This window comes from Protopterus annectens, chromosome 13.part0, assembly GCF_019279795.1.
Source record: "Protopterus annectens isolate FY-2018-M chromosome 13.part0, PAN1.0, whole genome shotgun sequence".
NCBI classification, from domain to species: domain Eukaryota; kingdom Metazoa; phylum Chordata; order Ceratodontiformes; family Protopteridae; genus Protopterus; species Protopterus annectens.
The window spans coordinates 127533483-127559916 of record NC_056747.1 but is presented as its reverse complement, the minus strand read 5'-3'; positions in this window follow the sequence as shown (position 1 = coordinate 127559916).

The following is a 26434-nucleotide window of genomic DNA, read 5'->3' as shown; positions in this document are numbered from 1 at the left end:
CAGATAAGCACTTCTGCTTGAAAAGCTTCCTCAGCTCTATAGTACATCCACACTAAAACTAAAACAGTTATATAAAAATTCAAAATATTCAGGCCAATCAAACATCCATGTCAATTAACACAATTAAAGGTACACTCCGCAGACTATACTACAGATACTAGACTGGATACATATCTAACACAGTGCCAGGAGGAAATGTATGCACATATATAAATGGAAGTGCACCAATACATATCATAAATTCTTCAAATTGTAAAAAATATATATGTATTAAATTTATATATGCATATGTACATATAACATATATATAGAAAATATATAAAAAGTATGTATGCACTTAAAACTGAATTCTTATAACGTAATACTAAAAGATACACAGACTAATCTTAAAAAATAAAGAAAATATAAATCATATACATTGAGTATGAACCAAATGTAGTTCTCTAACAAAATATACATACATTGAGGAGAAAACACTATGCACATCATGGATAATTTTTACTTAATATTCCGACGTTTCCTTAACAAAGGCTTAATGGATGCCCTTTCATTAAGTCACCTACCTCTATCTGCTCTTAATATAATAATCCAGTTATTCTCCCTGTATTCAGTGTGGTTCCTAATATCGCCTTCACGTACACTGGGGGGAATAACTTCAAGGGCTCTAAATAAAAACCTATGAGTGTCATCATGTTGTGTAATGTGTTTAGCTAGGGCATTGTGTGCCGAATTCTTCCTGATATGGTATACGTGTTCACGTATCCTATCCCTAAGTGGCCTGTTCATTTTGCCAACATAAAAGGAAGAACAGTTCTGACATATGGCCAAAGAAACTAAATTAGAGGTCATACAATCAGCTAGGGCAGCCACAGTGGTGCAGTGGTTAGCATTGTCGCCTCACAGCAAGATGTTCTCCGGTTCAATCCTCGGCTGGGGTGCCTTCTGTGCGGAGTCTGCATGTCCTCCCTGTGGTTGAGTGGGTTTCCTCCGGGTGCTCCAGTTTCATCCCACATCCCAAAGACATGCATTAGGTGGATTGGACACTCTAAATTGGCCCTAGGTGTGATTGTGTGCATGTGTGTACCTTCGTTGGAAGGTTGGGTGCCAGGCTGGCAACTCGACACTGTAAAACTCCACTGCCAATCATGAGGGGACGGGTGATCCGCTGTGGCAACCCCTAACTGGGAAAAGCCAAAAGTAAAAGAAGAAGAGGTCATACAATCAGCTCTAACTGATGTCATAAATTCTCTTTGTAGATCAGGATGAAAGAACCTTCTATTGGTGTCTATATATGTGCAAAAATTGCACTGCCCACATGGTCCAGTATATTCATCTCCGAACACAGCTTCCTTATTCTTAGGATAACAAAGCATCCTCTTCAGGTTCTTCTTATTCCTATACAGGAAATGTGGTTGCTCACCAACTATCTTCTTTATACCTATATCTACTTGCAAAATTGACCAATTCCTGCTGATAATATTTCTAATTTCTATATTATCTGTTGTATAAAATGCTGGAATTCTGACAAAAGTTTGTGTAGAAGGTGTTTCCCTTCTACCAGTAGTCACAACAGCCAAAAATATGGTGCCGCTATATCATGCTGTGAGGTGAAAATAGTTCCCAAGTGCTTATTTATTTCAAATTCTCTATAACCTCTATTTAGTAGTTTTACCTTCAGACTGTCCAACTCTTCTATGAATCCTACTTCTGTGGGATTCAGTCTGGAGGCCCTCATACCTTGGCCTTTAATAATGTTCTTGAACACATATGCCGGATGCATACTAGATCTCATCAGTAAAGCATTACAGTGACATGGCTTGCGATATACTCCTGTATTAAGCAAGCCACCTGGTAACTTCTCTATATATAAATCTAAAAAATCTATTCTCGAGCTAGAACTCTTCATAGTGAATTTTAAATATTCAGTTAAATTATTCATTTTGCAAAGCAGGGTGTTCAGTTGATATCCATTACCATTCCATAGAACAAAAAGGTTGTTGATGAAACGTCGATAAAAGACCACATGTTCATGAAATTCTTCTACTCGAAACTGGGCATTCTCCTCACAATGTGCCAAGAACATATTTGCGTAACTATTGGCACAGGGGGGGCCCTTATAGCCACCCCGTCCTGTTGCCTAAAAATGGTATCTCTAAATAGGAACAGATTATTTTCCAGGACAAGTTCTAAAAAGTGTGTTATTAGATCTATCTGCACAGCAGAATATTCACTATGCTCCATCAGATATTCTGATATGTACTGAGTACCTACCTCATTCAGAATGATGGTAAATAATGATTGTACATCAAATGTAACTAGAGTAAACTCCTCAATGTCTGTAATACCTCTCAAACATTCATAAAGTTCCATAAGGAATTGCTTAGAGTCTCTATTTATTCTTATTTAATACCGGTTGTAGGTGTTTTTCCACATAAATGGATACATGATCTGTAACCCATCCCCTACCAGCAACTATTGGTCTCATGGGTGGGTCATATATATTTTTATGAATCTTAGGGAGGCCATGTATCTGGGGTATAAGAGGATTCTTAACAACCAGATACTCAAAAACCTCTTTAGTTATAATACCACTTCGATATATATCCAATAAAGTGTCAGTAACATATTGCATAATTTTATGCACTTCCTCACTAGTGATGATCTTATAAAATTTATCTCTTAAAAGATTATCCATGGACATCAAATATTTCGAGGTGTCCATGACCACTATTCGGCTTCCCTTATCAGCTGGTCTAATTATAATAGAGGCCTCTGACTGTAGATGTTTCAAGCACATTCTTTCTTTTTGATTCAGGTTGTCTGCTCTATTATATCTCTTATGTGTTATCCTATTATCATAATATTTAAACAATTCTTCTGTCAATTTCAAATAGGCATCTACTAAAGGATGATTCGGTGGGACAAATTGGCTCAAACTCCTAGACCTATGTGTCTTGTCCTCCTGTGCATTCATATTTCCTGTGTCTTGTTTACCATATAATAATCTAAGCATGACAGTCCTACAAAAAACTTTTAAATCTGTAACTGTATCTGTTAAGTTGCTACAACTCTTAGGGATGAAGTTCAGTCCTTTACCTAATAGACTTTCTTCATCCAGTGAGAGTATATATGTCGAAATATTACAAATCAGCGACTGATCCCCTTCCCCCACATATTCTTGATAGTCTGATGGGGTAGATACTCGCCCAAATGTTTCCTTTTCTAGCGGCCATGACTCATAGAGCGTGTCCTTCTCATACCCTTGTCTGTGCGAACAGGAAGGGGAAAAGGAACCCCTTCCCCTATACCACCAGAACATTCCACTGACCTATTAATATGAAGGTTTTTAGGTCTAACAACTGCCTGTGAAATTTGTGTGATGGAGGGGGGTTGGTTCTTAACAACTTGGACCTCTGGATACAAGTTCCCCACTCGCTGAACAATAGTAACATTATTATCATTTTCATGCATAGTATCAATGATATCAATATTAGGATGTGTTCCAAGGTCTGCTGTAGCACTACCGGCTATTCCTACAACTTCCTGTTCATCATTAAATCTCTCACTCACATGCATATTGATGTTCACATTATTCATACATAGATGTTCATTCATATCTTCACTCGTATTTATAATATTGTCATTTACAATGTTACTATCAGTGTTCACATTCACTTCAACATTGGTTCTTTCTATAGGTACTTCAATACGGTCCCCAGAGAGACCTCGTCCATTATCAACAGTCATATTCTGTCCATGCCTGGGCCACATGAAGACGTGGCCCAGTTTAAAGTCATTAGTGTCCCTCATAATTTTGTTCTTCTTCTGATGCAAGAGCTTTCGCTCAAAAGCCGCTATTCCATCCAAAAGGCTCTCAAACAACAGTTGTACTGCTACATTCACAAAGTTATCAAAGATAAACTGTTTCTTGGTTTTAATTGCTTCTATAAGCAAAACTTCTAGAGGCTGAAAAAAGTCTATGAGTAACTGTAAGTATTTTCGGCTTACCTCGAGGCTGAGTCACTGCCATCGAGTAAGCAAGTCTGGATAATGGGCTCCTTGACTGGGCATATTAAAAACATGTAGGCCCCTAGGAATAATCTTCTTGTCAAGGCAATATTGGAAGTGTAGTCTTTGTGTCTGGAGCCATTTTAGTTTGAAAAAATCTTTCTCCAGATCGTCTAATAACTTCTGTAGTCTCTCCAAATCAATGGTCACATTGTCAATGTCATCATTAAAGGCTGTAGAATCAAACTGCCAAGAAACACTCTTCGTACAATCCAAGTACTGAAAAAATCTTCTCTGTAATGCTTCATTCATTCTATCTCCTCTACCTGGGTTGTAGTCAAGTTCAATACACAGCAGTCTGCATATTCCTGCTCCAGAAGGTGGCAGCAATAACAACAAGTAAAACAACTAAGAATAAAGAATTCACTGCCAACCAACCAAGTGAACGCTCCGTTGCTAAAGTCCAAAAATATAATGTATCCGTAGTAATAGAAACGGAGCAAAAGCAGGCAATAGCATGTGAGTGAGAGACTTAATGATGAACAGGAAGTTGTAGGAATAGCCAGTAGTGCTACAGCAGACCTTGGAACGCATCCTAATATTGATATCATTGATACTATGCATGAAAATGATAATAATGTTACTATTGTTCAGCGAGAGGGGAACTTGTATCCAGAGGTCCGAGTTGTTAAGAACCAACCCCCCTCCATCACACAAATTTCACAGGCAGTTATTAGACCTAAAAACCTTCATATTAATAGGTCAGTGGAATGTTCTGGTGGTATAGGGGAAGGGGTTCCTTTTCCCCTTCCTGTTCGCACAGACAAGGGTATGAGAAGGACACGCTGTATGAGTCGTGGCCGCCAGAAAAGGAAACATTCAGGCGAGTATCTACCCCTTCAGACTATCAAGAAGATGTGGGGGAAGGGGATCAGTCACTGATTTGTAATATTTCGACATATATACTGTCACTGGATGAAGAAAGTCTATTAGGTAAAGGACTGAACTTCATCCCTAAGAGTTGTAGCAACTTAATAGATACAGTTACAGATTTAAAAGTTTTTTGTAGGAATGTCATGCTTAGATTATTATATGGTAAACAAGACACAGGAAATATGAATGCACCAAACCTCTCAACCATACCAAATTCCTTGGTATTTACCGGTTTTGAGGGCCAAAATTTGGGGTGCCACGAATTCCCGAATGGCCGCTTTAATTCCCGATTTTTTTTTTTTTTTATTTATTTTGTATTGTAATTTTAAATTTATGGATGACACAAAGCATAACCAGCCTACAGGACGTGTGAGATGACATCAACTACTGCCTGTTCTCAGAAATTTAGTTTGAACTGTTTTGGCGGGGGATATGCATAGTTAGACTTCAGGAGGTAAGAAAAGAAATGTGCAAAATTCCATTCAAATTCCTCCATTAGCTCTTTTGTTTGCTGTGCTCCTCGCTCTATTCAGACCGAAGTCGAACTGTTTAAGTCAGCGAACTTTGTAAAGTCTAAACAAACTTAGAACTGTTATTGCTGCCTGACTGTGTGTGATATTTTGTTGAAACTGTGTGTATTTCATTTATCTTAATACAAGGTGAATGAACTGTGTATTTATTGTGTTGCAAGGTGTCCGTTTGTGTGTGATATTTAACTGCTGCAAGTTGTCCATTCCGGGCCACTCACTGTATTTGAGGAATTGAGCAAACTATTGTAAAGTCTGTATGTGTCTTTGCTGGGCTGTCTGCTACTATGTATTTATTTAATTTATCCTGCTTCAAGTCTTTGCTGGGCTGCCTGCTGTTTGTATTTGGTTGGCTGCTGTATTTATTTAATTAATGCCTGCTCCGTTTGAAGTCCGGTAAATTGGTATGGTTGAGAGGTATGCCGGTTATCGTTCTGCTCCTTGCTGGGCTACTGCTGTGTATTAAATTTCTGCTGCAAACTAGGAACAAGTAAGTATGCTCCATTTTGAACAAATTAGGAAGTGTACGTCCGTTTGAGTCTTTGCTGGGCTGCAGCTGTTCATTTGAACAAAGCTGCTGTGTCCTGTGTGATGTATTTTATTCTGATCGACATTTTTGTCTGCTGTAATTTTAAGTATTTAATTATGCTGCTCCATTTGCTGGGTTATGTATTGTAAACTGCATTTTAGGGTGTGTACTTAAGTTTGTCCTGCTCCGTTCGTGTATTTATTTGGGCTGGACAGGTGTGTGTTTGAGCGCGAGTCTTTAATGGGATGCTCCATTTGAACAAAGCTGCTGCTGTTTGCTGGGCTTCGGGCTGCTCTATTTGCTATGTATTGTATTCTGCAAGACTGCATTTTAGGGATGGTTTATCCTGCTCCGTTCAAATGTATTTTAATGGTTTTGTGTGTGTGTGACTGTCAGTGAAGAGAGAAAGTAAGCAGGCAGATGGTCCATGTATTTATTTAGGTAGCCTAATTAACGGAATGTCCAGTTAGTTATCATTTCTTGTCTCCAAGAATATTCTACGAATTTTTATTAAATGAACTGACTTAATTATAATCAAACAATATAAATGTGAAAATTGTTGGACTGAAGCCCTATTTCTACTTAGGCTTATACTTTGCTTATAACTTTATACCTTCCTGAGTTATATTGCCAGTCAGAATTTTTTGTGAGGTTGAAACAAAGTGGATATGTCCCTTATTTGTTTTGGTCAATATTGATCATAATCTTACTAAGGACTGCTGTGGTGGACTTTGTTGTAGTGTGAATGTAACAGAAATTGTGTTGAGCAGAGGATGTAAAATTATTATTATTAGTAGTAGTAGTGTTGTTGCCAATGCTAACATTGATCTATTCAAAGACAAAGAAATTCTCAAAAATGGCATTACAAAGTATACTTAGGTGAACCTGAGGTACTCAGGCTCAAACCCTGTACCATGGGTACAGGGTAAAAAGTGCCTAAAGTCCCTAGCCACCACCACTTGTGAATTTATGCCTCATATTTTTGATCTGTTCTTCAAAGTCTGTGGTTTTCAGGATTTTTGTTGCAAATCACTGAAGGATTAAAGTCACTAAATAATGACAGGCATTTGAATTTTAGACTTCATATTCTTCAGAAAATAAATGGTAACACAAAACCTTTTATTCTAACAATTCTCTAAGTTTATAAGATACATTTGCCCACATTTTGGGGCTGCATTCCCCCATTATTGGCTTTGTCCAGGTTTTTTGTGCTAAGAAGTTGATAGCTATAGTGAGAAGTGAGAACTGAATTCACTAAATCATAGCCATTTAAGTTTCAGTCTTTCTATCTTTTGGGAAACTGCTGATTTGGCATAGCAGTATATTCTTCTGACTGTAGTGCACAGGGTCCATGGTTTAAGTCTTGGCTGTGAAATGCATCGTGATAATATTTTATTCTAGCAACTTTCCAAAATATTTGTCCCCACCCCCCAAAAAAAACTGAAATTGAAAATAAGTGCAAGAAGCTCTGCAAGATGCCTGTGGCTTACACTGCTGTCATTTTGTTTTATATACAGATGTAGATATATATTGTGTGGGTGTGGAGGTAGACTTTTATGATGGAAATGTTCTGAATTGGGCAGTTTTGCCATTATTGGTTCTTGCATTTTGTTTCATTGCCTACTGGAAAAATGTTCAAACAATACATTTAAAATGTGCTCTGTCTAACAAGTGTGCCGTACAAGGAATATAATTTAATAAAGTCAGGAAGGTGTATCAAAGAACACATGTATGCTTCTTGTTTTCTGTGTAAGGGGCCAATTATTTGAAAACAGCCCAAGATAATTTTTATCCATCACTGGCCAGATTCATTTTCTTTGGATGTGGTGTGGGTTTCAATGCTGTTTCAAAGAATGTGAGTTTCAAGGGCAGAGAAGTCTATTTTCATTGTGAGACAATATTGCTTTGTTTAGCAGATGTCTATTAGTGCTTGGGCATTGTGCTATAAAATATAAATATAAAATCCAAATAATCACTGTAGAAGTAAAGCAGTATGCGCATTAGTGTTTATGGTAAATGGGGCGAAATAGCCAGGTAATGGGACATTGGAATGGCTGCAGGAGGACTCTGGTGCCATATTTTGGTTCTGTTCCTCAGTTTGCATTTGAAAGCTGACATCCCACAATTCCATTGGAGTGGGTGGGGTTACATAATTATGTATGCAAATGTTATGTTAATCAGTGTACAGATTTGTACCTATTTTTCATGGGCCTTGTCCAGATTTTTGATGTATGCAGGTTGAGAGGTATGGAATGCACAGGAGGACAAGACACATAGGTCTAGGTGTTTGAGCCAATTTGTTCCACCGAATCACCCTTTAGTAGATGCCTATTTGAAATTGACAGAAGAAGAATTGTTTAAATATTATGATAATAGGATAACACATAAGAGATATAATAGAGCAGACAACCTGAATCAAAAAGAAAGAATGTGCTTGAAACATCTACAGTCAAAGGCCTCTATTATAATTAGACCAGCTGATAAGAGAAGCCGAATAGTGGTCATGGACACCTCAAAATATTTGATGTCCATGGATAATCTTTTAAGAGATAAATTTTATAAGATCATCACTAGTGAGGAAGTGCATGAAATTATGCGATATGTTACTGACACTTTATTGGATATATATCGAAGTGATATTATAACTAAAGAGGTTTTTGAGTATCCGGTTGTTATGAATCCTCTTATACCCCAGATACATGGCCTCCCTAAGATTCATAAAAATATATATGGCCCACCCATGAGACCAATAGTTGCTGGTAGGGGATGGGTTACAGAGCATTTATCCATTTATGTGGAAAAACACCTACGACCGGTATTAAATAAGAATAAATATGTGTTAAAAGACTCTAAGCAATTCCTTATGGAACTTTATGAATGTTTGAGAGGTATTAGAGACATTCAGGAGTTTACTCTAGTTACATTTGATGTACAATCATTATTTACCATCATTCCAAATGAGGTAGGTACTCAGTACATATCAGAATATCTGATGGAGCATAGTGAATATTCTGCTGTGCAGATAGATCTAATAACACTCTTTTTAGAACTTGTCCTGGAAAATAATCTGTTCCTATTTAGAGATACCATTTTTAGGCAACAGGACGGGGTGGCTATGGGGACCCCTTGTGCCAATAGTTACGCAAATATGTTCTTGGCACATTGGGAGGAGAATGCCCTGTTTCAAGTAGAAGAATTTCAGGAACATGTGGTCTTTTATCGACGTTTCGTCGACGACCTTTTTGTTTTATGGAATGGTAATGGATATCAACTGGACACCCTGCTTTGCAAAATGAATAATTTAACTGAATATTTAAAATTCACTATAAAAAGTTCTAGCTCGAGAATAGATTTTTTAGATTTATATATAGAGAAGTTACCAGGTGGGTTGCTTAATACAGGAGTATATCGCAAGCCATGTCACCGTAATGCTTTACTGATGAGATCTAGTATGCATCCGGCATATGTGTTCAAGAACATTATTAAAGGCCAAGGTATGAGGGCCTCCAGACTGAATCCCTCAGAAGTAGGATTCATAGAAGAGTTGGACAGTCTGAAGGTAAAACTACTAAATAGAGGTTATAGAGAATTTGAAATAAATAAGCACTTGGGAACTATTTTCACCTCACAACATGATATAGCGGCACCATATTTTGGGCCTGTTGTGACTACTTGTACATATGTTTTTATTTAGAGCCCTTGAAGTTATTCCCCCCAGTGTACGTGAAGGTGATATTAGGAACCACACTGAATACAGGGAGAATAACTGGATTATTATATTAAGAGCAGATAGAGGTAGGGGACTTAATGAAAGGGCATCCATTAAGCCTTTGTTAAGGAAACGTCGGAATATTAAGTAAAAATTATCCATGATGTGCATAGTGTTTTCTCCTCAATGTATGTATATTTTGTTAGAGAACTACATTTGGTTCATACTCAATGTATATGATTTATATTTTCTTTATTTTTTAAGATTAGTCTGTGTATCTTTTAGTATTACGTTATAAGAATTCAGTTTTAAGTGCATACATACTTTTTATATATTTTCTATATATATGTTATATGTACATATGCATATATAAATTTAATACATATATATTTTTTACAATTTGAAGAATTTATGATATGTATTGGTGCAGTTCCATTTATATATGTGCATACATATCCTCCTGGCACTGTGTTAGATATGTATCCAGTCTAGTATCTGTAGTATAGTCTGCGGAGTGTACCTTTAATTGTGTTAATTGACATGGATGTTTGATTGGCCTGAATATTTTGAATTTTTATATAACTGGTTTAGTTTTAGTGTGGATGTACTATAGATCTGAGGAAGCTTTTCAAGCGAAAGCGCTTATCTGTGTCTGGACATTCGTGAATAAATTTAAAAAAAATTTTTAATCTAAAGCTATTGCCTGCTTTCGCTCTGTTTCTATTACTATGGATACATTATTAATAATGTGTTTTCTTGCCCGCTAGTTTCTTCTAGCAGTAGATTATGTTTAGCATCCCCCAGTACAAACCACACTGGTTGAAATCATTCTAGCCAAGTAATGTCCTTGCTATTCTTGCAGCCAATATTCTCATAAATGTTTTATTGTTTCAGAATCACTTAATCTATCAAAAGAGTTACCTTACATTGCTTAGCTTGGTTGAGTCTGTTTCTCCTTACTATTTGACTGCCTACTTCTTTCTAGATCTCATTTACTTGTTTTTAAATACCCAAATACTTTTTATTTTATGATTCCCATAATCCTTTCATTTTAGTTACTGATACTGCATAAGGTTTACTTCAACAGCATCCCTCCCCAAGTTACTTGATTTATTTAAAAAAACACAAGTTTTAGGTCCTCCCTACACCAAGATTCAACTGTTTTTAATTTTAAATATTGTGACAGATATTTGTTTACCTTCTTAATAATGTTCTTCAAGTGGCAGATGGACTATTAAACCATGTGATCAGATATTGCCAATGGTAGAGTTGTAACCTCTTTGGCCATGCATGCATGTTCCTGGGCAATACAAATTCCACCAGTTCTCTACAGTGACTGAGTCCTAGCAGAACAGAAAGTGAACTCTAGGTGGGGTAGTCATTAATTCGGCCACATCTGGCAACCATTTTTTTAACAACTACTATGAGGAATCTACAAGCATCTGTTATCGTACATTGTTCCCTCTCATGCACGCGACATTCCTTGATTAGAGATTACTTGTCCCATAACATTTCTTTACATTACTTTGTGTGTTCTAAAGAGAACAAACAGGTCAACTCCCATGACCTTTTATCATACAAATAACCCTTCTGTATTACTTATCTAGCCTCTTTCTTTATTAACTCTTCAGTCAGTAACTCTTCTATGTGTTTCTTGCCTATATTGCTGTTATAATACCCCTCCCTAAATCATAATTTATCTTACTGTGTTTTGTTTGGTGTAAATGAGTCTTCTGGATGTCTTCCTTGTTTGAACTTTATTATATTTTCATCATGCTCTACATTTTTCTCCAAACTTTCTGTCAAGAACAAAATAATAAAAGGCATTTCAACACACTGAACTACTATATATAGTCCAAATATGTTTACAATAGTTTCCTCCCACGGTGAGACATTTAGCTGTAAATGGGCAACCTGTCAAACAGACTCTCCCTCCTAACCAAGTGTGGGAAGCTATGAGTGAATAACGCTGAGCCTGATAATGTTCTCCGTTAACACAGACTGTCTCCCTGAAAGAACATATCTCTCTGTCTCGGTGTAGAAAACATAGAAACTCTGCAAAACTGATGCCAATTTAGTTCTCAATAGCAAAAATATGTCTTATTTGCAGAGCCATAGGAGTTCCACTTGAATACACGCACTGTACCAGTCTAAATCTGTCAAGGCGAATACAGTCTGGTGCATGCTTTTGATGTTACTTTAATTATTCTATTAGGCTATTCAGACCCCTGCTTGCTTTATCCCAGAGTTTTACCCATGGTGGGTTCAAAGTCTCAATAATTCAGTGATGCTTGGAATGATTAAGGCCTTTGAGTTTACAAAGCAGTTATAGAGCACCATTTTTTAATCTCCTAGACATTAAGTGATCATTGAAAGTAAATATATTTTTTTATTTTTTAAATCATTACTAGGTAATGTCATACAGAAGCAGATGACAGGGAAAAATATATTTCCTTAGATTTGTACTCAGGACTTTTTTGGGAGGAGCAGAACTAAGCTAAACAATGCAACTCACTCTTTTATTAATGACTTTTTGGATCTGATCTGTCATTTTTCTATTCTAGGTAGAATTTTTAAGGAAAACAAATCAAGTGGGTAATTCAGAGCAGCTTCTAAACTTGGAACTGTACTGCAATCTTGGTATTTTAGAACAGAAAATGTATTCACAGTTCCAGGTATCCGTTAATATTTCTTTGAATAGTTCTACATGCTTGTGAAAGCAAGACAGACTATGCTGAAATTGGACACCCATCTATGCGTAGAATCTCAGGCATTTTATAAATGTGCAGTCTTCTTTCAACAGCAACTAATGTCTTCATAAGCTGTTGACTTTTTTAAATCAAAGAATGTGTGGGCACTCTGACTGTGTTATATACTTCGGCTGAGTTTCATGCATGCATCAACATTTATTTTATTTAGTCTACACTTTAGCTGTTTCTCTAACTTTAGTTTCGTATTTTTATATGAATTTCATAAGTGCTTTGTGATAAGGGATAAAGAGCTATAATAGACACTGAAATTAGCCGAGTTTCGTTCGTCCCCATCATTCACTCTTTGCTTGGCTCTGATTGGTTTTTGTTTCCCGTTAATGTACAAATCCCATTTTCTTGGCAGATAATTATCTCTACCTGAGAGTTACTTGTGCGGTGCCAACCCCACAAAGTGAATTTCTCATCTTCTGCTCCTCGAAGGACATATTGGCAAATACCATTACACAGTGGGAAAGGTAAGAAAATATGAACAGGATATCTTTTTGTCAGGCCAGGGTTTGGTTCTGACATTCTCTGTATGCATAGCTTGTGACTAAGTGAGTCATTTAACCAGACCAGTGCTCTCAGAGTGATGGCTAGGATGTGGCAATAGTGGAAGTTACCTTGGGCAAAAGCTGCTACAGGCATGATTGGCACTGTAAAGAAGTGGTCAGTGAAGGTCATTTGTGTCATCACATTTCTTGGACAGCAATATCAGTAGTTTGTGTGATCATGGCTGCATAAACAACTTACTTGCTTGGTATGTGTGTGTGTGTGTGTGTGTGTGTGTGTGTGTGTGTGTGTGTGTGTGTGTGTGTGTGTGTGTGTGTGTCCATGTTAGAAACCATAGCAAGAAGGTAGTATAGATCTTTGCCACAACTTATTTATTTATTTATTTTTTTGTTTGAGGGGTAGTCCTCACCTCTGAAGGACTTTTTTGTCCTTACCTCTCCCTGAAATGGGACCAACTGGGTCATTGCCCAAGGTGGTAATTGCCCTAGGTACAAGTGTGAGTGTCCCAGTACATCTGCCTTATGACTTCATAGGTTCATAGGTAAATACTAGTCAAACAGTCTGAAGGTCATTAGAAGCCTAACCAATAAATCCATATTCTAAAGTTTCCTCTAGCTTTGAGAAGAACATTATAATATAGACCAGGAGAGAATTTGGAACCCATCAGATTATTAAAGCTTATCTTGAAGGTGGCAATGTTACTACTCTTTTGATATGTAGTGGCAGTTTGTTTCAGTGGTAAGGGATAAGACGGGATATGAATCCATCACACCGATGTGTCTTACCTATCTGCTGATGAAGATTAAGGTCCTTTTGCCAGCACCAGTAACCACAGAGGATAAGGTTCTGACTCCACCCAGATAACGTGAGGTCACATAGTGGCTCAGATCCTTGACAGCACTAATAGCAGAGGATGGGCATGCCTGTGTGAAGAGGAAGGATTGAGAAGAACAAGGAAACCTACAGCTGCAAGCCCCTGGAGAAGGGATGACATTGCAGGGGACATCCTTTGGGGAACTTTCAGTAGTCTGCATTAGTGAGTGCACAGAAGCCTGAACTTTGAGGAAGAGTGTACTGTGTGTCACTGTGACGATGTAGGTAGCTTGTCCCCTGTCCAGCGGCTTGTGGAGTTAGGGAATTAACAGAAAAAAGAATGCTCTCACTGCCAAATGTCACCAACAGCACATCCCTGAAGTTTAACTGAATTGCATAACTTCTGGACTTCTCTCACCCTAGCAGATCTGGGAATTCTTCACTCCTCTGAAATGAGTGGAGTCAAGTCCAATAAGGAGAGCAGTCAGAGAAGGAAAAAACACCTACAGATAAAAAAAAAAGATTTAAGTCCTTTGAGTAAGTATTTGAAAAAACATTTTTTCTGTGAAGGATAAGAGGTCAAGGAGGGCCAAATTTTTCATATCTCAAAAAGCTAGATGCAGATATTTACAGAGGTCTATTAGAGATTGAGTACAGAAGAAGGGCCCAGTATTATGGAATCACATTCGGTGTCATTGTCTAAGGCAATATAATGCTGAGTTATATAATGCAGGGTGTTATAGAATCATATTAGATGGCATTGTCTAAGGATCTATAATGCTCAATGCGGTGGATTCACATTAGGTGCTATTGTTTAGGGTTCTATAATGCTGAGTGCACTGGAATCACATTAGGTAGCATTGTCCAAGCCTCTATAATGCTGAGAGTTATGGAACCACATTACATGCCATTGTTTAAGGCTCAATAATTCTGATTTCTATAATACTGAGTGTTATGGAGTCACATTAGGTGCCATTGTCTAAGGCTCAATAGTGCTGAGTTGTATAATACTGAGTGTTATGGAATCACATTAGGTGGCACTGTCTAAGGCTCTATAATGTTCAGAGTTATGGATTCACATTAGATGGCATTGTCTAAGACTCTGTAATGCTGAGTGTTATGTAATCACATTAGGTAGAATTGTGTTAGTATTGAGAGTAAAAGCAGACTACTCCACAGGTTCACCCCACTGCATTCAATACAATGTAACCCCTAATATAATTTCAGGGAGTATGACACTCTCAGCTGGCCTGTGCAGCAGTTCCTATTGTCTGAAGCCATCATCAACAGTTCCCTCCACTATTTTGGAGTCCATTGCATTTTCAGTAATAATGTAATCTCATATCTCTGTGCTCTTACGTGCAATAATAATGCCACCTGTAAAAGAAACCGCTTCCAGTCTTGGATGAGTCATGCTTGAAAATGGTCCAAAGACTACACCACCCATCTGGTTAAAATAAATTAAAAAATATAATAGAATTTTTCCCTTTTAATCCAAATAAAGGTCAAATAATGCAAGTGAAAAACTAAAATAAAACAAATGGTCCTGCTCAACTTCATTTAATTTTTTATGCTTCTTTTCAGAATACACTGGTCATCTACCTTTTAAAACTAATGCAATATTTAACAGGTCACCACTGGATTCCTGCCATATACTTAAATCTTACAATGACAAACACCATATTAAATGAGATAACTACTGACCTATCAGTATATCTATATCTATATATCATATATATGTGTATGTATATATATGTGTATATATATATATATATATATATATATATATATATATATATATTTTTTTTTTTTAATTACAAGGTATGCACTAGTATCATAAAAATACATATTGAATTACATTTATAAATGCACTGGACCTTACCAAAAGAACAAAAGTGGCATCAGCAAACCATATACTCTATTCAGTCATATAGCATCATTCAAGAAATGTACTTAACATTCTTACCCTAATAAAAATATAATATTAACCTCTAGAGATGCCACTAAAACATCTAATTATATGTGTTTGTCTAAAAAGATGCACACTGGGAAGATGAAAATGACAGGACAATGCTGGCTCGCCCATCCTGGGTCTGAAGAAAGCAGCCTGGCTTGCTACATCAGAAATTGCTCAACATTAGGAGCCAAGACAGCCCCATGCTACAACAGGTGAGCCAGTTAAAAATGGAGGTTGTGCATGCATGTACCTCCTCAGGCAGCTATAGCAGGGCTTGCAAGGCTGCCACAGGGGTGGGAATAGGACAGTTGGCAGGATTTACTCTAATACTCGCTCCCCAACACCTGACTCGCACAGGACAGTCGAAAGGCTGTATTGTCAGATCCACTGCCCAACACGCGACTCTCACCTACACTGGAGACTGAATAGACCAGAGGGCTCTAACCCTGATGGAAGAATGAACGCATCAACCAGGTGCAGGAAGAGGAACCACTGGACCAATCCTGTAGAGATGAAAAAAATTAATTACATAGGAATACAAATGCTGACTTTTATATTACAAAAAAATATGCACTCCTTTTAACCTTTTCGGTATTAGCTGGTGTCAACTTCATAAATCAAACAGCTATGTCCAACTTAATACATCCTTCTCTATTGTACAACAAAGATTGAGTTTCAAAGAGGGCTATCAGTTCAGAATGTCTTTAATTGTAATTATTTAAAAAACTTTTCTATAAGCTGTACATCAATACCCATTTCACTATAAAACACATAGTTTACACAGGTAAGCTGTTAATATTAAGATCAAGTTCCAAGATATTATCAAAAGACCTCTATAAATAAGTCAAGAAAGACAAAAATTATCTGCCCTGTGGCATAAAGGGATAAAGCCCTCGCTATGCCACAAGCAATCCAAGATCCATAGTATCTCAGACATCTGTAGGAGCGGGAAGGGGAAGGTGGGAATGAGCAGCCTCTGCCGGTTCACTCATTTTGGGGAGAGAGGGAAGCAGCTCTGGTTCACCACATGAGTGACACCTAACAGGAACAATAGGTATTTACCCCATGGTGCTGGAGTCTGTGCCCACCATTATCTGACACCGCGAACACGAGCTCATGGGGGATTGCTAGGCAAGAATGAATACGCTTTAAGTCTCACAGACTAACCCAGGCATCCCCAGCTCCCTCAGCCTCAGAACAAATAAGTCAGTCAAGTGCAGGTAGAGAAGCCACTGGGCTGGGGCATGTGGGGATGAAAAAAAAAAAAAAAGGTAGCCAAAGATTGGCAAACTATCTAATAAATACAGAAAGGGCGATGACAACACCTTAATTTCAAAATGTAGTAGAGCAGAGCAACAAGATGAGGAGCACTGCCTGGTGGCATGTTTGTAGCCGGGTTCATGTGACAGCATCTACAGAAGGAAGATGAGAACATAATGAAGTAAGCAGAGTAAAGTAAAATCTGGTCAGCAATGTGTACGACCATGGCACTCTAAGATGCAATGCATTGCATCATGTTTAACGACAGTGCAAGAATCCCACTCTGCAGTACCAAAGAAATGTAGCATCTGGTCAGCAATGTGTGCAGGCCATGACACTCTAAGATGCAATACATTGCATCATGTTTAACGACAGTGCAAGAATCCCATTCTGCAGTAGCCAAAAAGATGTAACATTTGGTCAGCAATGTGTGCAGGCCATGGCACTCTAAGATGCAATACATTGCATTATGTTTAATGACAGTGCAAGAATCCTACTCTGCAGTACCAAAAAGATGTAACATCTGGTCAGCAATGTGTGCAGGCCATGGCACTCTAACATGCAATACATTACATCATGTTTAACTACAGTGCAAGAATCACACTCTGTAGTAGCCAAAAAGATATGGCCGAAACTGTCAGACTAATGAATAGGGAAGGCATAGCATTTTTGTCAGGTTAGAGCCCCCCCCCCTTTTTACATATAGACATATAATGGATGAATGGTAGTATATGTAAAGAAAATTGGATAAGGGTAGAAGGCACAGGACAGGTACTGGGTTACACAAGCTCACAGTAAATAGGACAGACAAACAGACAAATGCTATGTACACATGAGGACAAGGTGTAATGACATGGGCAAATATAGAGACAGTGTGGAGAAAGTTGAAGTGGAGGTTTGGACCATACACAAGGAACGAGTGGTATCACACCAGGAAGGGGGCACACTGGACAGGAGATAAGGTAGGGAGCCAGTTGCAGGTGAATTGCTAGTGACCTGGTGGTTGGGGCTTGTTGCTCTAGTCTATCTGCTATCCAGTGTGGGAGAAGCCCTATTCATTGCAAGGCAGTCACCCCCATGATGCTCCATAGTGGGAGAGACAGGGATGTCCAACTGTGAGGGACCACCACCCCTACACGGCAAGGTAGCCGAATGCCCTGTACCAGACCCAGGATCAGCCACAGCAGTGATAGGCTCTATTTGGTAGTCCATGGGCTTTTCTCTCCTCCTCCTCCTTGGGAGAACCAGTATATGGGAGACATAATGGAAAAACAACACATAAGTGAGAGCTGTCAGTGATATACAGTAAATAGGACATCAAATTGCAATGACATACACCCTGCTTTGCTGTCACTTGCTCCAGCCTCCTATGCCAGCCCACATGGTTTAGGCATACCTCCCTATGAGCTGAATGATAAAGGTGCACACATTGTATCCACATCACAGACAGGTAAATATACAGCAACCAAAAGTGCTGCACAGACACTGAAAAAGAAAACGATGTACTGCATATCTCAGAGTTGCTCCTTCTACACATCTGTTTCTCAGTCTTACAAAACCTCAGTTTATTAAAATGATGTATGCAATGTTCTACAGAACAGTCAATGTCACTAGACTAGGACGGGTCTATGACCCTGGATCAAAAACTGATTTCACCGAACAGCTTTTACACCAAAAATGCCTTTGATAGAAATCGGTTTTGTCAGGGGCTGTGCCCCCCACAACCCCCGCTAAATATATATACCAACTCTAAGATCGCACTACAGTGAGGAAAGGGCAAATTTTCCGATCTTCACTGTACCGTGATCTCACAAAACCGATTTCTATCAACAGCATTTTCGGTGTAAAAAACATTCGATGAAATCAGTTTTCAATCCAGTGTCATAGACCTGACTAGAACAATTGCCCACCCAGGTTGCACCAAGCATTTGCCTTCTTGAGTGGGCCACAAAAATGCCCACAAGGGACAGTCTTTCTGAAGGATGTACAAACATATCTTGGTTTTGGGACTTCCAAGATGGCTTCACGTTGAGTAACAGCTTAATTCTAGCTCTCCCCATAAGAAAACAGAAACATAGCAGAGAAAACCAGTGAATTTATATTTCTGTGTAAATTTCAGAAACTGGGTGGTAAGTGCATTGTCTGGATGCCAGGAAAAAAGAAATACAAAGGATCTGAAAGAATATCAACTAGAAAAGGTGAGGAAAAAACACTGACTGAGAAAAGTACTGCAGCTGTTCAGCAAAGAGGAGTGCAAGCTCCAGACATGATGTCTACTAACCTAGAGGAAAGTATAAGACAACTGCACACAGACCTAGTTAAAATAAATGAAACACTAATGTAGCATATCAACTCAAACAACAAAAGGCTGGAAAAATGGAAAACACATTAAACAGATATTCAAATAAGGTGACAAAATTGCAAAAATCAGAGGTCAGAATGAAGAAAAGGTTGACTGAATATGAAACTGCTCAAGAAGAGATGTTTAAAAAAACAATAGAATTATAGGACAGAGCATGTATGGAAAATCTGAGATTTTCTGCTGTATCCAAAAAGCTTGAAGGAACATACTTTCTTAATTTTATGAAAGCACAAATCAGCAACTGGACTAGTATTCCACAACAAGAACTGTTAATTGAAAGGGTACAGTGTGTGTATGCTCCAAACCTGACTATGAGAAAACAACCTAGATCTTTAATAGTAAAGATGCAATTTTACACGCAAAAGGAGATGGTTCTGACAAAACTGTGGCAGATGGACAAAGTACTAGAAGTGGAAGGCAGCAGAGTCTTTGTGGAGAATGACTACTCATTGTACACCAGGCAAAAGAGGAGTAAATGTATCCCATTGTTCAGGAAGTGCCAAGAAGCAGGCATGAAATTCAAACTGCTGTAGCCAGCTCTCTTCAAAATATTTTTCCCTGGAGGAACAAAATCATTTTTTTGGTGAAGTACATGCTAAGGAAGAAATACAAAAGTTTGTCAAACAAAATGTGAGCTATGAAACAGAAGGAGATTTTGATTGTTGTTATTCTGGGAATAAAGACAACAGAGAGACTGTGCCAGTAAAACATTTTCCAGTGTTTCAATGGAAAATGCTGGACAGAAGGAAGGGAGCACAAGAGTTGACTAGAAGAATCAAGAGTACATTGGAAATGAAGCAGAGACATGATATGGGGGGGTCTACTTTGTTTGCCCGAACTCCCATTTGCCTAACACCCATTTGCCCGAAGCCCCCACTTACTTTTGTTTTACTAAGCAATATTAAAGCAAAACTAAGCAATATAATATGAAATTAAGTGTGGGGTTTCGCCCCCCACACCCCCCATTTTGGGGGGCTGTACCCCCAACTTTATATTCTAACTCCAGGGTCTCACTACAGTGGGGAAGGGGGCATATCCCATTTTCTTGCCAATACTACTTGTCGGTCAAATGAAGTGTCGATCAAGTGAAATTTCGGTCAAATGGGGTCGGGCAAATGAAGTAGACCCGATATGGGGGATGGAGATGAACAGGAATAAAACCAGTAACTTGGAAATTGACAAATGTGGGATTACAAAGTAGTAATTATATTTGTGAAACATGACAGAACAAGAAAATTTTGAAATATTGGACTCTTCTTTTGGACTTTGTTAAACTTGTAGGGGTCTCTGAAGCATATGTCCTACTTCATGTCATTACTATTTGGAAAAATACTTATGAGAAGGGAAGAGGAGGGAGAAAGTTAACTGTAAGTAAAACATTTTTTTCTTAATGTTACTAGTTGTATAGTGCATGATTTTCTATGCATGCTATAAAGTAAAGTTTTCTCAGTAATTAAGTGTAATGGGGATACCAATGTAAACATGCGCTTCTGTTTTTATTTTCTTTTTCCCTTCTTGTCTCTTTCTCCTTGTTCAGTTATAAGAAATGTAGGCACTGCAATGAAAACAAAGTCTCATTAGAAGAGCTTGACAAAAGAAAAAAATAATGTGCGTTTTCTCATTATTGCATAAGGGAATTACTGGATCAAGGCCCTTAGCTTGATCTAGTAACATGCTTTAAGACAAAGCAAGTAAATGAAAAACAGTATTGAATATTATAAGGCTAATAAATGGATGATTAGTAGCAATTCTGTATTTGGTCCTCATGTTTCCAGGAGACAATCTGATGAGGAGAAATGACTAGGAGATAATGTTCTCTGAAAGCATTCAAGTATCAGCTGGGACAGTTATAAAGATAAGACAAAACCAGAAGCACTTAGCTGAAGCACAGGTTGCACCATGCATCTTAGCTTGGATAACCTTTAATGTTAAGTTGTCAATCTCGCCTTCATTCTTGCTTGATGGGTTCGGAGCCGATCCTCGGCTCCGACTCGGCACTTGCTAAGCTCGAGAGTCACTTTTACCAGCTCGAGGCAGCCCCATATCCCATGATGCAAGGCGGTAAGTACCCAGATCTCGTTTGCCGCTTCGCTGATGAGGTCCTCCTTTTACCAGCTCCTGGTAAGTGATTTATACACTACTGTTTTTGCCCCTTTTTCTATTTAAACTTTAATTTTAACAGTTTTACACTATTTTTAGTCCCTTTCTGACTAGAATTTCCCTCTCTCCTTAAAATTTTTAGTCAGGCCTTCTCCCCTCCCTTCCCCCCCCCTTGTTAGGGTGTGTGTGTGTATGTGAGACATTAGTGTTTCTTTAATTTTGGGATAATTCTTTCTTGGACAGGTGTTGTGTGTGTGTTTTTTACAACCATGTCTAAGGAAAGGGTCTCAGGCTTTAAGAAGTGTGACTCGTGCTGTCAGAAGATGTCTCTGACAGACGGTCACACTTCTTGCTTATACTGCCTGGGACCTCTCCACCTGCAGGACTCCTGTGCGATTTGTCATTCTTTTAGCCAGAGAGTCCTGCAGGAGAGGAGAAACAAGCTTATTTTGAGGGGCCTACTTAAACCGGAGGGCTCTCCGGCTAAGTCGGCTCCAACCAAGACTTCCAAGTCTTCCAAGGCCCAGGCTTCTGTGCCCAAGCCTGCGGCCTCGGCTCCGACTCTTTCAGAGTCGAGATCGGCTCTGGCTGGAGCCGATCCTGGTACACAACCGGCACCGATGGCTATCGGTGCCGATTCTGGTTCGGTCACTTCGGTGTCGGCTCCGATCGGTTCCGACCACCATGTGGCTCAGGCTTCGGTGTCGGCGCCGACCGGTTCCGACACCCTTACATTTATGTCTGTATCGGCTCCGGCCGGAGCCGATGCATCGAGACTTTCTGTCGGTGCCGAAAAGTTGTCAGCTCCAACAGCTTCCATAGTTTCATCGGCTCCGATGGTTCCTTCGAGGAAGAGGTCCAGGTCCCCTTCCTTGGAACTGATACTCTCGGCTCCGGCATCTCCTCTCCTCTCGGAACGGAGCCATCGGAGCCGATCATCCAGGTCATCCAGGCTTTCTGACCATGATTTAGAGAGGGTGGTCAGTAGATTATTAAAATCACAGGCACTGGCCCAGATGCTACATAGTCCGTCTCAACAGATGACTATTAATCCACACCCCATTGCAGTTCCTCCTTCGACTCTACCCCAGAGTTTGGAGTTGGAGTCTTCGGGAATGGTTTCTGCTAGGGCTGAGGGACAGATACCTCCCCCTTCTGCTCCTTCAGCCTCTACTCTTATCTCCTCTTCGAGACCTTCCTTAGAGGGATTCGGTGGTCGGGCTTCCCTGGTCTCCTCCAAGGGGGTGAGTGGCATTGGACCCTTGTCCGACCCCACTCTTCCCCTTGGAGCCTCGGCCTTGGTGAGCTCGGCTCCGACATCTGCCTCGGAGCCTTCCCTTTCAGTGGGCCCTGGAGTTCCTGGTTCTTCGGAACGGGTTCTCTCGGACCTCCCTGGGAGGGGAGCCTTCGAGGTGATGAAGAGTGTGCTGGCCACTGGACTCAGCCAGCAGTCTGTTCCCTTAGCTCCTCCCTCTATGGTGCCTGTCAATATCTCTGCCATTTCTCTTGCTCCTGGACCCAGAGATCCTCCGCCTCAGGTTTCCCCACTGGGAGGAACCCCCTTCCGAGGATTCTCCTGATCAGTCAGGTGATCCTCCACGCAAGAGGACCTGTAAGAGGAAACATGTAGACTCCCCCGAGTCTATCACTTCAGATACCGACTTAGATGAGTCGGAGGGATCCCCAAGATCCCCCTCTGAGGATGTCTCCTTTTCAGACATCCTAGAACTCCTTAAACAGAGGGGAAACTGGCCCTCCAATAATCCCTCTGAGGATGAGTCGGTATACCAGGAGGCATTTGGATCTCGGCCCTCCACCTCCTGGGTGTCTCCGCCTTTCGACCCCCTTATGCAGGTTATTGCTCGAAAGGCTTGGGCTGCTCCTGACTCTGTAGAGCCAGTCCCTAGGAAGCCTTCTAAATTTATTACTGCCCCTTCGGACAAGCAATTCCTCATGAAAGGTGTCCCTGCTGATGCCATGGTGGTGGCGGCTGCCACTAAGAAGGAACTTGCAGATCCTTCCGTACCTGTCCAGCCTCCTATTAAGGATTCTAGGACCATGGATAGGTATGGTAAGCGGATGTTCTCTTCAGCGACCTTTGCTATGCGTTTGCTGAACTACCTATGTCACTTCACCAGACTCCAGAGGGATATCCTTAAGGAGCTAGGTGAAGTAGTACAGGATCCGACAGCTGCAGGGGCTCAAGAAAAAATTGCTTCGCAGCTAGGAACCCTTAATTCTATTGCTAACTCCTCCATGCGACTGATATCATATGCAGCAGATGGAGCGAGTAGGGCCGCAGGTACAGGTGTGGCTCTTAGACGCCAAGCCTGGATGCGGCTCTGTAATTTTGCAGATACCTTTAAGGCGTCCTTCACAAACTCTCCCTTTGATGGGTCAGCTTTGTTTGGCCCTCAAGTGAAGGAAACATTGACCAGGTGTGAGCAGGACGGCAAGACTCTTTCTGCCGTAGGGGTCCATTTTTCCACCCCTTCTAGACCTTACCCCAAAGGGCAGAAGGGTGGCAAAATGTAGTTCCGCAAATCCCAAGGAGTCACGCCAGATTCACATGGTCAGTTTACCCCTAGAGGCAGAGGGGGTAACAATAACAGACGCCGCTCTAGAGGCAGAGGGGGTCCACAAAACCAGGGAAGCAGAGAGCCTCTCTCTGACAAGCCCTTTCAGCATCCCTGAGATGTTGCCCGACTGTCCATCCTTGGAGGCAGTCGGGGGAAGACTATCGCTGTACCCAGAAGCCTGGTGTTCCCTCACTCAAGACAGATGGGTACAGTCGATCATATCCGAGGGTTACAAAATTCCTTTCGAGGAAAGTCCTTTCTCTCACTCAAATTCCCTTCCAGATGTACCACCGGTCTAAGGGAAATTGCAGAGTTAGAAGTCTTAAAACTTCTGCAAAAAAGAGCCATTCAGCCAGTTACAACAGATCATTCAGAGCCCAGAATCTACTCAAGGTTCTTTTTGGTCCCCAAAAGGCGGAGACTGGAGACCAATATTGGATCTCAGCAGACTCAACAAGTCTGTGAGGAAGACAAGATTACAAATGGTCACTCTTCAGTCAATTCTGCCCTTCTTACAGAAGGACAACTGGATGTGCTCAATAGATCTTCAGGATGCGTACTATCACATAAAAATTCACAGACGCTCCAAGAGGTTTCTCCGCTTTCGGCTGGGGTCCAGTCATTTCCAGTTCAGAGCCCTGCCCTTTGGTCTCACTACAGCCCCCAGAGTGTTCACCAAATGTATGGCAGTGGTCACGGCTCACCTGAGACGTCAAGGATTCCAGGTGTTTCCGTATCTCGACGACTGGCTCCTTTCAGCCACCACCAGGCATCAGCTTCTTCAAGCCAGGGATTATACAATAAATCTTTGCTCTCAATTGGGCATCTTGATCAACTCTGAAAAATCCTCCTTATTGCCCTGCCAGTCTATTACTTTCATAGGCGCAAACTTAAACACTGTTCGGATGTCAGCTACCCTTACAGATCAAAGAATCTCAGACATTCAAAGTCACGTCAGGATCATTCTAGCCAGCAAGAAGGTACAGGCCAGAATGGTTCTAAAGGTGTTGGGCCTCATGGCTGCGGCCATTACCCTTCTTCCCCTGGCTCGCTTCTATATGCGCCTTCTTCAGTGGATGTTGTTCACTCAGTGGTCTTACCAACAACTTCCGATGCGTCACCAAATACTGGTGACACAGATTTGCAAGAATCATCTTGCTTGGTGGATTACTTCTCCCCAGATTCACCAAGGCAGACCCTTTGTACCCCCATCCCCAGTAGCCACTGTCACTACGGATGCCTCCCTGATCGGGTGGGGGGGGCATTATCAGGGCAGGATGGTTCATGGGACGTGGCAACCTTTCGAATACCACCTGCACATAAATGTCCTAGAGATGAGAGCAGTGCTTTTAACGTTGCAAGCCCTCAATGACTTTCTTCCCTTGGGGACAATTGCAGTCCACACAGACAACATGTCTGTAGTTTGGTATATCAACAAACAGGGCGGAACCAAGTCCTACCCCTTGTGTCGAGAAGCGCTCAGACTTTGGCAATGGGCCATCTCCTCTCATCGGTTTCTGGTAGCAATGCATATCCCTGGGAAAATCAACATCTTAGCGGACAGATTGAGAAGAGCTATTCTCATGCCTCACGAGTGGTTTCTCAAATAATCTATAGTGGAAGAGATTTTTCTGGAATGGGGTCGCCCATGTTGCGATCTTTTTGCTACTCCCCAAAACAGCAAATGCCCAGACTTCTTCTCTCTCTTCCCACTGCCAGGCCATCGCCCCAGAGATGCTCTGACCCAGGATTGGCCCCAGGGACTTCTTTATGCCTTTCCTCCCTTTCCTCTGATCCCTCAAGTTATCCAGAAAGCCACCGTTTTGAGAGCCAAAATGATTCTCATTGCTCCTTATTGGCCTCGACAAATTTGGTTTCCATTCCTCCATCGTCACCTTTTGGTGCAGCCATGGCATCTGGACCCAGTGCCAGATCTTCTGACTCACCAATCCGGTCAGCTGCACCGGTCTATCCCTTCTCTCAACCTCACAGCATGGTTGCTCCACTTCCTTCCTTAGCCAGGCTTCCTATGATCTCTAACCCTGTTAGAGACATCATAGTAGCTTCCTTAAAATCCTCTGCTAGGAGGATTTATACTAGCAAATGGAAACGTTTTTCTTATTGGGCTAAAGCCAAGAATATTGATCCCTTCACTGCTCCAGTACAAGCAGTTTTGGATTTCTTAGCGGAGATTTTTCACGGCTCCTCTTCTTCCACAGTCAAAGTTCAGTTGGCCGCTATCTCGAACTTTCATGTCGGGTTCGCAGATCACAACATTATGTCCCACAGGCTTTGTAGAGCCTTCTTGAAAGGAATTTTCCTCCTGAAACCTCCAGTCAGGAGTCCTCCTCCTCAATGGGACCTAAATTTAGTGCTGACATCCTTGATTCTTCC